This window comes from Amblyomma maculatum, chromosome 10 (genome assembly GCF_055883805.1).
Source record: "Amblyomma maculatum isolate TAMU_Amacu chromosome 10, ASM5588380v1, whole genome shotgun sequence".
Classification (NCBI taxonomy): domain Eukaryota; kingdom Metazoa; phylum Arthropoda; class Arachnida; order Ixodida; family Ixodidae; genus Amblyomma; species Amblyomma maculatum.
Window position 1 is genome coordinate 130,204,532 of NC_139353.1, and position 16,807 is coordinate 130,221,338.

Below are 16,807 nucleotides of genomic sequence, written 5' to 3' on the forward strand. Positions count from 1 at the left end.
TCCTCACGAATATACTCGCCTCCAACGTGGCTCCATCCCACAGAAACTGGGATCGTTTTGTTTCTATAGCAGCTTTTACACTCAACACTGCGAGGCAAGAAACAACGCATGTCACGCCGTTAACAGTCGTCTATGGCAGAACACAGTCCATCCTTCTCGAAGCGCAGTTGGGCCTTCCCCATCAGACTGCGTCACCAACTGACTCCGCCCAACAACTTCGTTACGCCCGCCTCGACCATCAGTGCAACTTTCTCACGGCTCATGCGCGTGTGCAAGTGGTCAATGCGGCAGCACCACCACTTCCCTCCTTCCGGTCCGGTGACTTGGTCCTCGTTCGCCGCACCATCCGCGCGACTGGCCGTGCCACGAAGCTCATGCACCGATACCGCTACCCTTACCGTGTCGTTGAACGGCTCGGCCCCGTGACATACCGCCTCGAAGACCTCCCCGAGCATCGACCATTCGGTGTGCACCACATTTTCCCGGAGCATGTGTCAAACATGAAGCGATATGTCAACGGGCCATCACCACTCCTGTCGTCGCCTGCTGCCTCATTGCTGTCCCCACGAAATGCCGCCCCATAAATGGAGCGCCTGCAGCAGCTAACCAACACTTTCTCCCCCTCCCCCAACCCCCCCGTGGAAAGATGTTACGGAGCGCGCCAAGGAGTGCTGCGGCAGAAAAAGAGGCGCGGGACGAGCGTGAGACGAGCGCGAGGCGCCAGCGCGAGGGTTAGAAAATAAAAGAAGAGGGCCGGGGCAAATGGTGTTTGTCTGGTGTCCTCCGTTCTTCTTTGTCTATTTCTAGGCATGCACAGCGTCCCACAACAATATAGTAGCTGCTCAGCAACCATAGTTCTGCAAAGGAAAGTAACAAAATTCCCATAAAGAAAGGTGTCAGGCAAGGAGACAAGATCTCCCCAGCACTATTCAAAGCTTGCTTAGAGGAAGTATTCAGAGACTTGGAATGGGAGCAGTTAGGGATAAGTGTAGATGGAGAATACCTCAGTTTTGCGATTTGCTGATGACATTGCCTTGCTAAGCAACTCGGGGGACGAACTGCAAATAATGATTGCTGACCTAGACAGGAAAAGTAGAAAGGTAGGCTTGAAAATCAATATGCAGAAGACTAAGGTAATGTTCAACAGCCTCGGGAAGGAACAGCAGTTTACGTTAGGTAGCGAGGCACTGGAAGTAGTAGGCGAATATATCCACTTAGGACAGGTAGTAACCGCAGATCCGGACCATGAAAAGGAAATAACAAGAAGACTAAGATTGGGATGGAGCGCATTTGGCAAGCACTCGATGATTATGACTAGTAGCTTACCGGTATCGCTCAAGAGGAAAGTATACAACAGTTGCATCTTACCTGCACTCACCTAGGGGGCTGAAACGTGGAGGCTAACCAAGAGAGTTCTACTTACGTTGAGGACAACCCAGAGGGATATGGAACGAAAAATGGTAGGGGTAACATTAAGAGATAAAAACGTGCAGAGTGGGTCGGAGAAATAACTCAGGTTACCGACATTCTAGTGGAAATTAAGAAGAAGAAATAGGCATTGGCAGGACATGTAGGGCGAAGAGAGGATAACCGATGGTTGCTTAGGGTAATAAACTGGATTCCAAGGGAAGGAAATCGTAGCAGGGGGCGGCAGAAAGTTAGGTGGGCGGATGAAGTTAAGAAGTTCGCAGGGGTCAAGTGGATGCAGATAGCACAGAACCGGGTTAAGTGGAGAAATATGGGAGAGGCCTTCGCCCTGCAGTGGGTATAGGTAGGCTGATGATGATGATGATGACGATGTGCTACTTGATGCTGGACAGTCAATTTTTCTCGGGTGCGTGGAGTGGCGTTACTGTGAAGTTTTGTTTTCGTCATCATCATCGTAGACATAGACCGCAAAAGCTATAGTAGCGAACGCGAAAAAGGAGACGTCGCCAATAAAAGGTTTTTTGTTTCTAAAAATGCCGCTAAAAACTTCCTTAAGTGATTGCACAACCACAAATATTTTCATAACGTTTTTTTTTTCACAGTGTGCCTATAAGGTGCGAAATACTGGTATTTGTGCTGCTCAAAACTAATCCATTAGGAGAAAGAGCCATCGCTTATATTGGATAAATCTCACACTTACATGCTGTTTCTCTCTGTTTTTGCAATTTATAGTCACAATATTCAATGTTAGGACGTTGGGACATTATTTACGGTAGAACAACGTTTATATTTGCATTATTTTTGGCCAAAATTCTAGTTCTGCACTCGGTAGCTCTCCAGCCCATGGTGCTTTCAGCGCCCATGGTGGCTGAATTGGCCGTCTGGAGACCCCATGTCACCTCCCGTAGAAGGCAGCCCAGCTTTCACTCTATAGGTAAAAGTAAAAAACTCTATGCCTGTCGCAACGTGTTTCCGTTGAGTAGTGTGAAATGTTCGAAAGCCCTACTATGTGACTTTTCCCTTCATTATTACTGGCACCTAGCCTCTCGCTGCGATGTCGGCAAGCAGCAATAGGAATTCCACGCTTCCGGCTATAGTAAGGTTGTAAAGATACCGAGATTCTTCTAATATATGAAAGATATTAACAAAGAATATTTAGTATTAATTTAAATCATTATTTTAAAAAATTGTGACATTTCTATTTTTTTACGTAATGAAGAACACTTTATACAAGCAACGGCGTTCAAGACGTAGTTAACCTAATCGGCCTTTTCGGGACGCGATTGCCCATGCTCCCAACCCCTGGCGGCGTAGTCGCTAAGCGGACTGGTGGGTTCGTGGCCGCCGCGATCGGCTCCGGCGGTGGGGTAAACAAACCGGCGGCTGCCCGCGGCGCCTGCATTTCTGCGGTTGTTTTGGTGGTCGTTGTTGGATAGTACGGCGCTCCTGACTATGCCGACAACTTGTGTAGCGTTTGGTTGTGATACACAATGTTTAAAGGGAAGCGGCCTCGGCTTTTTTCGCTTTCCAAGCGCTTCACGAAACCGTCTTCTACGCGAAGCTTAGATAAAAGCGATTCGTCGGCAGGGCTATCAAGGGCGCACTTGGGAGACGTCGAGCGCATCAGGACTGTGCGGGAACCACTTTGTAACACCTAGTTAAATATTTGTGCAAGCTGTAATGAAACCTTCTATTAACGAGCAGGAAAGCCTTCCATGTTACCGCGGCACCCTGAGTTCGTCCCTACGATATTCAACTTTTCGAGCAACGAGGCCAAGCGGGCGAATACAATGAGCCGTTTTCAGCGTGCGACAAACCGGACAGCGAAACAAATGCAACCAGAGGAGTCAGCGACCAGCTACCACCTGCCAGAACAATGCTTGCGGGGACAAACGTGCACACGTCTGAAAGCTATGGAATGTAGTAAACATTTTACTTAAAACAAAAACATAGAAGAAACTTTTCTGTCATCAACCTGCCATTATTTGAAGCTTGTTTCTAGGTGTCGAATACTGTTTCCTTCGTCTCTTGTTTTTTTTTATGAACTTGAGTTGCTGCAAGACCGTTCTCAGAGCCCCAGAGATTTTGATGGCTGCCACCTAGCCCGACCAAGTTGGTTGCCTTTGAGAGTGTTCATTGAAATTTCATGTAGCATGGACTATCCATATCAAGTTTGATTACCATTTGCTCGTAATGCATTGAAACTTGATGGGTTACTGGTGTTGCTGCATTATTTGATGGACATTTAGTGTCACATGCTGACTGAGAAGAATCAGACAGCTGTTTTAGAAACTGCCAGATATGTGGTTGCAGCAGAGTTGCTAAATTTTCTTTTCTCACATATGTTGTCGCTGCTTCTGCATCAAGAAGTAGTCATAGCAGTGCATCTCAGGGTTATCAAGTCATCGTTTAAGACATTAGCATAATGTACAGAAGCATGGCATGGTTCAGTCACTTCAACTTGTCATTTTTATTTATTTGTACATCCTGCAGTCCCGTAGGAACTTTGCAAAAGTGGAGTGAAGTACATATGAAGTGGGATAGAAGTACCCAACTATTACAGACTGCAGTTTCTTTCATTTAAACTGCTAATTATATCACTGCATGGGCCGTAATTATTAACCTGGCAGGAGCCCAAAGAAATCCTTAACTACTTGCCCAGCCCTCAATGTGGGTGGGTCCAGCTGAAGCCCAAAAAAAAAAATATGAGCTAAGCACATATCACTAATGCAGATGTTCTGGTTATTTCAAATTTCAGTGAAAAAAATGCCGGAATATAGGCATGAAACTAACTACTGGTTCTGGTTTCATTGATCTTTGTTTTTTTTCTTGCCTTACATCCCATTGATACGAATATTTTGAAACATCACGTTTCGTATGTAGCCCTCATCTTCGAGGCGGTGGCCCTTGCTCAACTGGCGATCGCATCGCACGCCGGACGACTGGAGGTACAGCTGAATTTGTTCGTCAGTGGGCTTCGCTACATTCCTCGGGCATGACACCCAGCCATCACTTGTCCCTAGATACCCGCCAGGTATCAGGTGCTGCCCAGGACACGCCATCGTCGACAGAACGAAAATTATGTGCGCCAAGAAAACGTGCTCCGCAGCGGAGCTCAGCGTGCGGAGGAGCGGTCCGTGGGGTGCAGCATCCTGCTAGTTTGGTTGTGACGTTGTGCACGAGGTGGCAGCACAGGAAAACGCAAAAGGCCGATTGATCGCTCTCAATCACGGTCAAGCACATTCGGCGACATTCCACCGAACTTCCTCGGTAACGTTCATGACAAAAGCTCAAATTGGCGGAGGTGAGCACTATCAAAGTTGCGACAGGCTGACCTTGAATATTTCCGAAAGCAGTAGATGGTGCCGCCCTTAGCGTATATCATTTGGTGGGTGAGCGTAGAACAAAACCTAAAGAATTGCGGGAGGTTTGTACATACAGAAACACGCTTTTCTTTCTGGTTGAGTGATTAAGATACCATACCGACATCGATTTGCGAATGGTACTGAAGCAAAGAAACGAAGCAAAGAAATAACTTTAAAATGAAATCATTCTATAAGAAATAACTAATGCCGAAATATCTAGTAGGGCACAGGAATCGAATCTGGGCATAGGAAAAAACAAATAAGGTTGCTCACAGATACATTTTAGAAAATATACGAAAAGAAATTATCCCTGCATTAGCCACTTTTAACATTTACACTTACTTTCTCATAACACTTTTAAAGTCCATCAAGGAGAACGATACACAAGAAACTGGACACACGATACTCGAACTAAACACCTAATGAACACTGTTCACGACAGACTTCAACGCAGTAATCAGCGAAATTTGCAGTTTGCATGTCTCACCTGAGATGTTCAATAAATCGGCGTGGCAGGCAAGCGTGGGCTGTACACCTGTGATGTATATCTGTTTCTTCTACGCATTTATTAATGCGTCAGCAGATGCTGCTGAGTGTGCCGGGAATGCGCCACGTTGCCATGTGACGATCGATGAAAGGGCTACACTACTGCGAGCACTTCAAGTGAGGCATTCAAGTGACAAGCAATTCGATCGTGCTCCATCGCTCGCTCCATGAGATTGCTGGAACGAAAAAAGAAAAGTAAAAGGTTCGGGAATATGTGCTAGGGGATGTTTGCCAAACAGAGGTGAAACTCTCCTCAGAGTGGTTGTCCTAGAAGCTAAGCAATTTAGCATGCTGCAAATCAATCGTGTTTTACATGAACGCTTTGTACAAATGTGCACGATGTTTCACGCAAGTCTTTCACAGTGTAGCTGTTTCCAACTTCTTTGCCTAATGATTTTCGTTTGGATTTTTGTATCTCATGCTTCGAGGCCACGTCAAGTGGACCCATGTTTTATGCGCCTTCTAGACGGTTCCCAACATTCTCCGGCTCGTACCATCCTGCTTTATGATTCTTCAGACCCAGCACCACTCAACGTACTCGCAAAGGAAATGTCAGTTGCAGTGAAATTCTTGCACACTGAACTAAGTGAGCTAGACAGTGAGTTCCAATTCGATAATTTCCAAGGATCATCTTTTTACCATTCATGCCAAAGATCTCTGAACAAGTGAAGCGAGGTCTAGTTTTAGCTCTGCGAAAGAACGCTCACTGTCGTTGGGTAATTTGTTGCAGATTTTTTGAAGACATATTCAGTACCTTCCTTTGCACCTATGCCAATCAATAACGATGAATTCAGGAGTCATTACGGCACCCGAATATCGATTTCGAGTCTATGAAGCTGATCGGGTAGCACTGGTTAATGAACTGTTTTCTACAAAACTATGTTCAGCTGGAAAATTTTCAAAATAAAACTTTCTGACTGCTGCTACTGCTGTCATCGTTACGCCTTCAGAGATTGCGAAACCGCTGAATCGATTGTTTGATAGCAGCCTACAAGGCACTCAACAACACATTCAATATTCACCATAAGAGTTCTCGCTATGATTTAATTGAAGGGAAAGACGACTTGAATATGCTCAAATTTGGAAACTCTCTCCTTTATAATTCCTCCGTGTTCCCTTATGCGAGGTACCCCCCCCCCCCCAGCCCCTCTGTTTCTTCAGTCATCGAAACCTGGCCACTATAGTTGTCCTGATCGACTCCCCTTGTTTTTTCATAACTTTATTTCCCAGTCAAAAAAAACTGCAGAACTGTGTCAAAAATACGACAAAATATCCTGTAGTTCTGTCGTAACCATCAAATTTTTTGTAGTTCTGTAGTGTTTCTGTAGTATATTTTAGTTTTCTGTAGTTCTGTAGCACTTTTCTGTTGTAACTACAGAAATGTCTGATGTTACTACAGAATGAAAAGGTTTCCCGTCAAAAACCGCACAAATATTCTGTCGTAACATCAGAAACTTTTCTGTAGTTTTTTCCGAATGGGTTCTTGCGCTAACAACTGCGTTTGTCTCTATACTAGCGCTATTAGTTATTCAATCTCTCCTACTCCCTTAGCTCCCAAAATGGATTTTATGCATCTGACCCTCTCACACTACTTTTGTGCACTCTGCTTGGCAGATGTCCGCCAAACTCCGTGGCAAACTGTCTCACTTACAGAAGCCCCGCCACTACCTTCTGGGCCCTGAGCATGGTGGGTCTAGGAACCTACATCCAAGGCAGCATTACAGCCATTCAAATCACCCGGAGCGTGACGGTGAACGTGAATTCAATTAGCGAAATCCTGCAACCTATCAAGCAACGTTCCCTGTGTCCATGATTAAATGAAAAATGAATACATCTGTGGGCTCTGACCGAGCAAGCAAATTCTGCTTTCATGAACGTGATAATGATGGCAGCCTTTAGATGCCCAAGATAGGAAGTGGAGTTAGAAAACATTAGGTGAGGTTTAGCTTAAGTAAAGCCCAGTAGGTTGCAAAAGCAATAATAGCATGGCAACGCTATTAGGTTGCCTCTTATTGTAGCCAGTTGTGGTGTACCATGTTGACCGTGCGATTAACACAGGACAAACATTGGAGTTTAGTATTGTTTAGCTTTATTGTTTATACCTATGAAGACGCTTCAGTGATCACTGAAGTAGTAACACTGTCTCCACACGAGTAATCACATAGCCATCAGACAGTAGAGGGGGACGTTCTGGTTTTTAAGAGTCGCTCGGCACATTCTACACACCACAGCACTTCTCATAGTCACCTCATCGCATTCTGGATAAGCTAGGTGAAGAGTAGGATACATGAGCTCGCTTACGGTGTCAAGCAGTTTTTATGCCATAGGAATTCACACACCTAGCACACACTTCCGAAGGGGTTATTCGTGAATCATCTATGAAATTCACGCGTAGCCGAGTCAAATTCACTAACTCTTCTCGCATATTCTGAACGCCGTTGCTCTTCCAAGTTCCCCGTTGACACAGTGAAACTAGCCTTCACACTTCTTGTCTTCACATGCCGTTTCCTCCGGGTCTCGTTATACTTCACTTGTCGAGCAGCACGACAAGTGAAGGTAAACTTGTTGAAGGTAAGCCATTGTTGCCGTTCGTCTATTGCTTCCTGAACGCGTCGTTGCCGCCTTGTTGCATTCCAATGTTCATGACCGCAGCGTAAAAGCGACGACAAAGAATCTTCATTGTTCAAACCATCCATTACAGCGTCGTTTTCCTCCGCTTTCCCTCAACTTTGAGAGAACAGATGACAGCAGCGCCTCCACTCGGTAGCAGTGCTGCTCCAGTTGCAGCGCGCCGGGCTTACCGACCGCCGCCACCACCCGACAACTTGACTTGGTAGCCCATCTCTCCGCAGCCGGCATGACGTCACAGCCATCACGTGGCTACGCCGTGGCTACGCGAAGGGCTTAAAGTGGGAGTAGTATTGCTTTCGCAATATTAAATGTATCTGAGTCCCATGAAAAGGCACGTGAAGAGACGCATGTCGTTTTTCCACCATGCACAGAAGAACGAATCACTTCGGCATATCGTTGGAACCTGCTCCCAAACGAAACATTTTTCATTATTGACCAGATGGCAGCCATGCACGTATTGAATCCGATCAGGTACATAATATATTTTATCTTACATCCTGTCAGCTCCATGAACGAACGCATTCAACAAGTCGCCATGAATTCATCACCAGAATGCATTGTTACAGAACACGATTCATGTAATTTCCGGCAGTTACTTACGTCATACCCTAAAACATGAAGCGAATTGCTTTTGTATTCGCGCATGAGCTTTTTGCTGTCATTTTGCGGGTGTCAACGCCCATATAACCTGTACATTTTCCTCTTGTATCCAGCTCTGATAAGACTGACAGTGATTGTTTGTTGATGACCTTTTGCATTATTGCAATGTCCCCCCTTATGTAATGCCCGCTTCCAGGGGTCTTTAGGGTAAATAAATTATGATTCTGATGATGATGGTGATAGTGATGGAACAGCAAGACAAGCATCAGGAAAGAAGTGCGTAAGCGCTTAATGGATGGAAGCAAACCAGTCATTGAGCGTTGTTTTAAACTGAGGCCGTAACACTCGGTAATTTTTACCACATGCACTCGATGATCCACAATGGTGATTTTCCATTTCCCGCTTATGGTGTCAGTTCCACTGAAGGGCATGTTTGCGTTAAGATGAGCTCTTCTACTTAAATTCTCAATACTGTCATTCGTTGAAATTACGTGCGTATCTTCGCTATACATATCACGCACTCTCGGTGTACTTGCAAATAAGTGCATTTTGCGGCAGGTTTGTAGTCAATCGATACTTTTTTTAGAGTAAAGTTTGAGCTAATTCAATTATATTTCTGCTGTAATTTACCAGGGGTAAATAATTAATTTTTTGATGAAAGGGTTTCAAGGAAGAATGGTCAGAGACAATGCGACTGCTGCACATTTTTCGGCTGCACGACGGCCAACATCGGTGGGTGACCACATATTTTCTAAATAGGCTGTTTACTATTAGGTGCTCCACTCGTTGTAACCATGTGTCCTTTAACGCATCATTGAGTGGGGCTGTAAAGGCAAGCAAGTACAGGATGCATGCCAGGAAGGATAACATTTGCAATATTGTTTTTCGGCAAGTCTTTCCGAGTAGCTGCAGTTAAATTCAGAAGCGGTTCCAAATGAATTGAAACATCCGCGCTTTCGGTGTAGTCCCACGGTAATGCACGTTGAACCCAAACATATGAGTAGCTGCTAGTCTAGAAGAGCATCTACTGTAAAAGATAATCGATACTCACAGTCTAATTGCCCTGCCGCTCCAGTTTAAAAGTACTATGCGAATTTTAGCCGATCGGAGACAGTTTTAAGAAAGCTAAGTGGACAGCTTAGTTTGATTTATGCGATTGGGCAGCACATCCGTGAACTCGAAAGAACATAGTTCGAGAATCGAGACTTCTTGCTCTATGCTCGGAACCTCAAGAACCCACAGCCATCATGCTGATGGCAGCGCATTCGGCCACAAAAGTTTCATTGATCGCGACAAATAGTACTAGTATAATAGCTATATTCATGCTAAGAGTTTCCGCCTCATGACCTGCATTCCTCGCTGCGAGGTACGCTCATGGCACAAAGTGCAATGTTTCATGAATGGGTACTCGTTAACCTGCATTCGTCACTATGAACGACCGCCAAATTTACCAGTGTGGTATCCTGTGCGCTAATCACTGAGGCATAATCACGTTATTAACTCAAGCAGTACTTCTATATACTTGCATCACTGTATTAGAAACTTACCTGTGTGAGTGCAGTACCTTTTCAAGTTTTTCATTGCGCGATTATATACGTCAGCTGTGGTGGCAGTACATTTTTTTTCTATTGTAGAAGCTGAAGCAGTACCCTCATGACTGCCTCCCCTGCTTCGTGGCTCGACTCTGCAAAAATGATGCCGTGCTTTTCTGCTTAACCTATAATTTTCTCGAAAGCGCACATTTATATGTTATCTTCCTCTGTTCCCCACCTTTTGCTATGGAAACTGGTTTATATTAGATGGAGGTGTACGCAGTCCACGTCCTCAGGTATGGCAGAACAGAAGACAGAGCATCAGTCGGTGAACTTACGCGCGAGTATCCACTGAATACTCTGGCGTTGCGAGGATATGTGGTGAAGAGTGTATATAGGCATAGAAATACGCGCGCAGCAAACAGTGGAAAGTATCTAAGGATCGTGAGTTACCTCTATCCCGCCTGGACATTGCGATATATGGTTTGTTACTATTTTCATGAATCTGCCATCTGTTGTTCGTTTCTTGCCACGAAAATATGCTATCTTCTGATTTTGAAAATACCGGCTGGTTGTTTCACTGTTTTCAGGAGTTACGTCTATACTTTAGGCTTTAAATGCCGACTTCAATAGAAAATCCCACGTCGGGTCTTTCGTCGTGACCAAAAAAATTAGAGGGGTTCAACGCAGCTGAATCGAATGTGGAGCGAAAGCTTTGGCTGCGGGTGGCCGAGTGTCGCATTGAATACAACTAGTGTTATTTTGAAGGCATCAGAGTTCAGCGGTGTTGCAGACAGAATTTTCTTTCATGTCCTGTTGTTGTGGCGGTAGAAAAAAGGAAAATAAATGCATGGGCCTGCTACTCGCTCCGTAGCGGAGCCACCTCGGCTGACTCGTGCTGACAGAAGAGAAAATAGAGAAGAAAGGAAAAGAAGGAGAGAAAGAAGCGCCGGGCCACAGCCGTCGTCCACCACCGAAGCAGTGAAGGGTGCAATGACGGCTTACAAGGGATAATACTTCGGTGGCAGGCCAGCTCCCGTCGCAAGCGGCGGTGACCCGGCTATCCCAGCCCATCAGGGCCAGGACCAGCCACCCGCATTCCCATCTCCTGCACATGCGATGTCTTGCACTTGCGATGCCGACAGGCACTTTCCTGCTCCACTCGGTCGGCTCTCCATGACGGCGTCGGCATGCGCAGTGGAGAAATTACCATTCTGCTCCTCTCCGCGCCCACGCGCACCTCTGTTGAGATGGCGTTACCCTCCTCCGCCTCCTTCTCTCACTAACGAGTGCAGTGGCGGAAAACCGGTGGAACAGTGCTGCTCGTTACCTTGGTAACATCTTATACGCTATAGTGGCCTCTGCCTGACTCCACACGAGAGAGAGAGAAAATAGAATAGGAAGGCAGGGAGGTTACCCAGACGATTCCTACTAGGCTACCCTACACTTGGGGAGGGAACAAAGAGAGAAATATTAAAGAACGAGCAACAGAGGAAGGCGTCTACACTAAACACGAATCCACGCAAACCGGAGTAAAGGACTTGTCCTCTAACGTCCTCCTTAAACTAGGATTTTAGGACGTTGGATTAGAGTTAAATTTTACCCCAATAAAAACGGAGCACTTGTGGGCGGCCGCAGGAGTTTATTTCGGTTGGATTTTTACTCTGCAATGACAGAGAAGTTACGGCATGCAGCAGGAAGTGATGTGGGATGCATTTTCACTCCAAAATATGCGGAGTGCTTGCGGTTGGTATAGAAAGCAGATGATCACTGCGAAAAATACGTTCATTTGCGGCTAATATTCAATTTTGCAAGTACAGAGCGCGCATCGCCGACACGTGTAACAGTTGGTGTCTGTCGAGTAAGGGATTAGCTGTGCATGACGGTATCGTTCATGAGCACGGCGCCATTGTCTCGCCCCACCGACGTCCTCAAATATGTAAACTCAGCGATCTGATGCACCTATGGCGTTCTCATCCTGTTCGTAAATTATAGGCAAACTGAGCTATTTGGTAAGACTCTGTATGTGCAAAAGGATCATGAACGTCCAATTGACATAGTTTGTCAACATCATTTGAGCAGCGGTGCAAGCAACAGAGCGAAGACGTCAAAAGAAAAGCTCATCGGATCGTTGCCTTTATATCCGTCTGAATGCTGGCTTTGCTACATTGTCGCAGCCACGACGTCGCAGCCACGCGCAGCCTATCACCGTATTCAGCGGAAACGAAACGAGGTCCCGTTGTGGCAGTTTACGCTTTGTAATTACGAAATTCAATCGAACCTAACAGCAGTGGCAATGGCTAGCGTCTAAATATCCCATTTTAACCATCGATCCTGCTTTACCGTGCTGACTGCCCGACTGTAAAAAATACACAAACCATACAAGAAACAGCAGGAATAACATTAGGAACCATGTAAAAAGCGCTTTTATATTAAACATGCGTTAAAAAAATGTAACAAAGGGAAGGAAAGCGTAGCAGGGGGCGGCAGAAAGTTAGGTGGGCGGATGAGATTAAGAAGTTCGCAGGGGTCAAGTGGATGCAGCTAGCACAGAACCGGGTTAAGTGGAGAAATATGGGAGAGGCCTTCCCCTGCAGTGGGTACCCAGTCGAAAAAAACAACAGAAAATTTCTGATGGTCTGTAGTCTTGTCGTATTTTTGACCTGTTGTCTGACGTTCGTTGTTTGTAGTTTTGTATTGTGACGTTCATTGTCTGTAGTTCTGTATTGTGACGTTCACTGTCTGTAGTTCTATATTGTGACGTTCATTGTTTGTAGTTCTATATTGTGACGTTCATTGTCTGTAGTTCTGTATTTTGACGTTTTGTAGTCTGTTGTTCTATACTGTGACGGCATGCATTCTGATGCTCTGCAATCTGACATTCCGTACTCTGATGTTCTGTAGTCCGAGGGCGCATGTTCATTTCACATACTGTTGTGACTTTCTTCTCTCCTATTGTGAGAATATTCACACGTGCAAAATGCAACCACAGCCAAGTGGGAAAAATTAGTCTCATGGGATCATAGTCATTAATTGGGCTATTTTGCAGGCATAGACCTAGCAGCTCTGCACAAAAAAAATGTGCAAGCATGCCGAAGACATGCGAAACAACACCTGTGAGAAGCCGCCTTTATTTGGAATCCATAAAGCTGTATTTCCAAAAGGCGCTTGAACGGGAACACCTGAATGACAAAAAGATGCAGATTTCAATTAAACACCTATTTAAAATGCATTTTTAAACAAAAAAAGTGGTTTCGATGAAGAAAAATTGATGCTGGTTATTTTGAAGGTAACTGAAAAATGAAAGAATTATTTTGTGGTTTTCCATAGACATTGGCAATGGAGAATGTTGTAGTGACAGGCACAAGAATATTTTAAACCTCATTGTGCTCATTATGCGGACCGGAAATGGACAGCACAAGGCCATTTTTGTATTATCATTTTATCAAATCATAGCCCGTCTCTCCTAAATAAAGCCCACAACTCTAACGTAAGTGGTAGAATGCCAAAGTAGTAAGCCTTCATATCGAGCAATAAATAAATGTTTAAAGAGTTTAACAAGGCTCATTGAAAATGACTGAAAGATTATACGTGTTTAGTCTAACCATTCTGCACACAGATATCCTCAGGACAGCCAGTATGTAATGCCCTTATAACTGCGGCCCATGCAAATCTTTCTCTGCTAGAAAAATCTCCTGAAATTGCAATAGCTTTTATTGCCTACTATAAGCCTATAAGCTTTTATGTTAGAGAACTGAGCAACCTGTGACATCCGCTGATTAGCTACACCTTGAAAGCAAGCATAACTCCGCTGCAAAAAAAAAAAAAAAATCCTGTGCATACATTACTCTGTCACCCACCGGAAGGAATACACTATAAATCTTACCCTAGAGAAAAAGGCGCAGACATTTCTGTGCCAGGTAGTGCGGCATCATCTTGTAGCGCTTGACCACATCTTCTTCGCTGCAGCTCACCTCCTTCAGCAATAGCCAGGTGTCTGCACAAATAAAATCATTAATTATTTTCTATTCAATCATTCATTTGATTTTGCAAAAACGATAAAATCACAATTCGGATGAAAACTTTACATATTTTCCAGAAAATTATTGCTCAGCTGGAAGCATTGATTTACTACTGAAATACTGTTTAGCATAAAATAGAACGTTGCTAGGGTTAGCATGCTGAAATACAACTACTGCTCTGACCATGGTCAAGCAACTGCTGTATACATTTCCAAACGAGCAACACATGTTGTTTAGTGTTGTTAAATATTGCAGCAAATATGGCTTATTTTTTCGTGCTAGCCAAGTTCAGCTATGAAAGTGACTCAAAACTGCTAGCATAATTGTTGGTGCCTAACAACCAACACGCACATTGAGCCAGTCATCCATTGATAATGATAAAACCGTTTTGTGTGGTCTCATCAGCCTTCCCCTGCACTGTATTTCAAACAGCAGCCATGCTCCTTAAGCAGCATGGTTTGCAGCTTGTTGATAGCCACAGTTAAACCATCACCAGCTTCAGTTTCTGAAATACCAAAAACAATACAATTACAATTATATTGTATACAGCCACCACAAAACCAAATGAAATCTCTTCTGCAGTTCATGGAAAGGTGTTTTCGTTTACCTGACAACTGATGCCACTCCAAAAGGGTAAGGTGGAGGGAACACTCTTGAGATGGCTCTGCTACGAAGGCTTCCTGTCACGCTCCTTGTACTTCAGTCCCCCCGAGGTAAACGGACATCAGCTTGCAGAAGTCGGAATCCGATCGGAGACTGAATTGGTTCATACAATTTCCATGGCCAAGGTGGACCTGTAAAAACACGAAGGTAAATGTAATTGATGTGGCTGATTCTTTAAATAAATAAGACTATGCATCATTCAAAAGAAGCACACATTTTGTTATAGTTGTTGAAGAGACAAAAGCACTTGACTGGATAAAGTTTGAAGCAACGAAGTGCAAGTTATTTAGAATATACTTTAATCGTGAATCAACGGAAACGCGAAACGGCGACGACGCTCTGTGTTACTGGTATAGTACACCGCAAACTATTTGCATATGTAAGTCACAATTGCAAGAATTGAAGTGTTTTGCGATAGCATGCCATAAAATGGATCTACACTTGCGCTATAAGAGTATACTAACTTGACCTTTTATTTATTTTTTTTGTTGCGATTATACATTCGTAGAATCCTTGCCCATTCACCATTATTCGTACAAAGCGAGAAATTTACGCGGAAATGCACAATCACGATGCAACACTGCAAAAAAAAAAAAAAAAATGAGAGAGAGAGCGAGAGAGCGCGTGCGAATAGAACGGCAGTAACGTATGCTTTGCGTTCATGCTGTTAGCTGATTGTGCATGCGATTGCGAGGAAGGAGCAAAATTTTCTATTTCGGCAGGTCGGAGTGACGAGCCAATCGACACATGCATTTCTGTTCGCGCGAAGGCTTCGCGCGATGTGTGTCGTCGTCGCGTTCGCGTGAGTTTTCGCGTACATGCAGCTCAGCCAAAGAAGCGCGTTTCGCGATAAGCATGAACAAAAATACAGAATCGACCCGTGCTCTACAAGGCGTTATCATTGAAGATCTGAAAGGTTGGCGACAATATTTTGCGACACATAGCACAGCTCGAGTTCTCCAGGCAAGACTAATAACGCCCGTACTTGGCTGCTGCTCGCGAACTGCAGTCTGGCGCCTTTGTGGTTTTCATGCTAGGAGGCTAGAGGCAGTACTCAAGATGAAGGTGGTTGCTTAGGGTAAGAGTGAGGGTTTAGAAACTTCATCCGTCATCGTAGCTACTAAAAGTAGAAAAGATAGACAAACATCACATTACGTACCTTCTTCCGCGCATCACGCTCGTCATGGCGTTTCCGGTTCAGCCTGCTAAGCTCTCTGCTCCATCCCTCCATTTCTTCGTCTGCGGTTAAGTGCAGCGATACGATTCATTTCACGCTTCAGAATACAATTCAAAACACATCGTAGCAAAGAGACGCTTACCTGTAATATCAAAATATATGTGCAATGTGGTGGGCGCCGCGCGGATTTTCTTCGCCTTCCCAAAATCTTCAACATCGTTCTGTCGAAGTTTCCAATGTCCCGCGGTGAGGACTTTCGCACTGTGGCTTCTCAGATGATATAGCACTTGTGCTCGTTCTCGTGTTAAATGAGTACGAACAGAAACTTCGCAGATCAGCATAAAGTCACCGAAGGAGAAAGACGACTGCACGGGCAGCACTGACATGATCCGCGGGACGAACAACGCGGCATCTTGCTAACTTGAGTGGACGAGGAGGAAGCGGAGAAAGAAACAAAAAAGGGAGGGAGGGGGGGGGGGTGGCTGTGGACTGCCGGCGGAAACGACACCGACACTGTAAGTGCTGTAAGCGTGCGGATAGTGGGAGAAGGAAGAGGGGAGGAGAAAGAAGAGAATGCAGATGGTCGCTCGCGTCCCGCTGCCGCCAACGCGGCATCCATCTTGGCCAACTGGTTTTTCGTGGAGAGGGAGAGAGAGCTATGAAGGGTGGAGGGGAAATGGCCGCCTTGCATTCCCAGCAACAGAAGAAGACAGGGAAGCCTCCCCCGGGCTTGTGACAATGGGAGCCGGGCACGGGCGCAACAGGCTCTCTCATGGTCGGATTCGAGAGCGGCGGCGGCGGCTCTACTGGCCGCCCATACACACTCAGCTAGCGCTGGTGAAC

At 45.1% G+C, this 16,807-nt stretch overlaps 1 long non-coding RNA gene across 1 annotated transcript; it reads right to left on the reverse strand.

The window, feature by feature from the left end:
* Nucleotides 1-13,215: 13,215 nt before the first annotated feature.
* On the reverse strand, nucleotides 13,216-16,284 carry LOC146177460 (uncharacterized). The gene is made up of 5 exons (XR_014701321.1): nucleotides 16,107-16,284; nucleotides 15,947-16,026; nucleotides 14,732-14,918; nucleotides 13,989-14,099; nucleotides 13,216-13,284 (listed from the first exon to the last, which is right to left on the reverse strand). It is a non-coding gene; the product is annotated as an uncharacterized LOC146177460 (long non-coding RNA).
* Nucleotides 16,285-16,807: the final 523 nt, after the last annotated feature.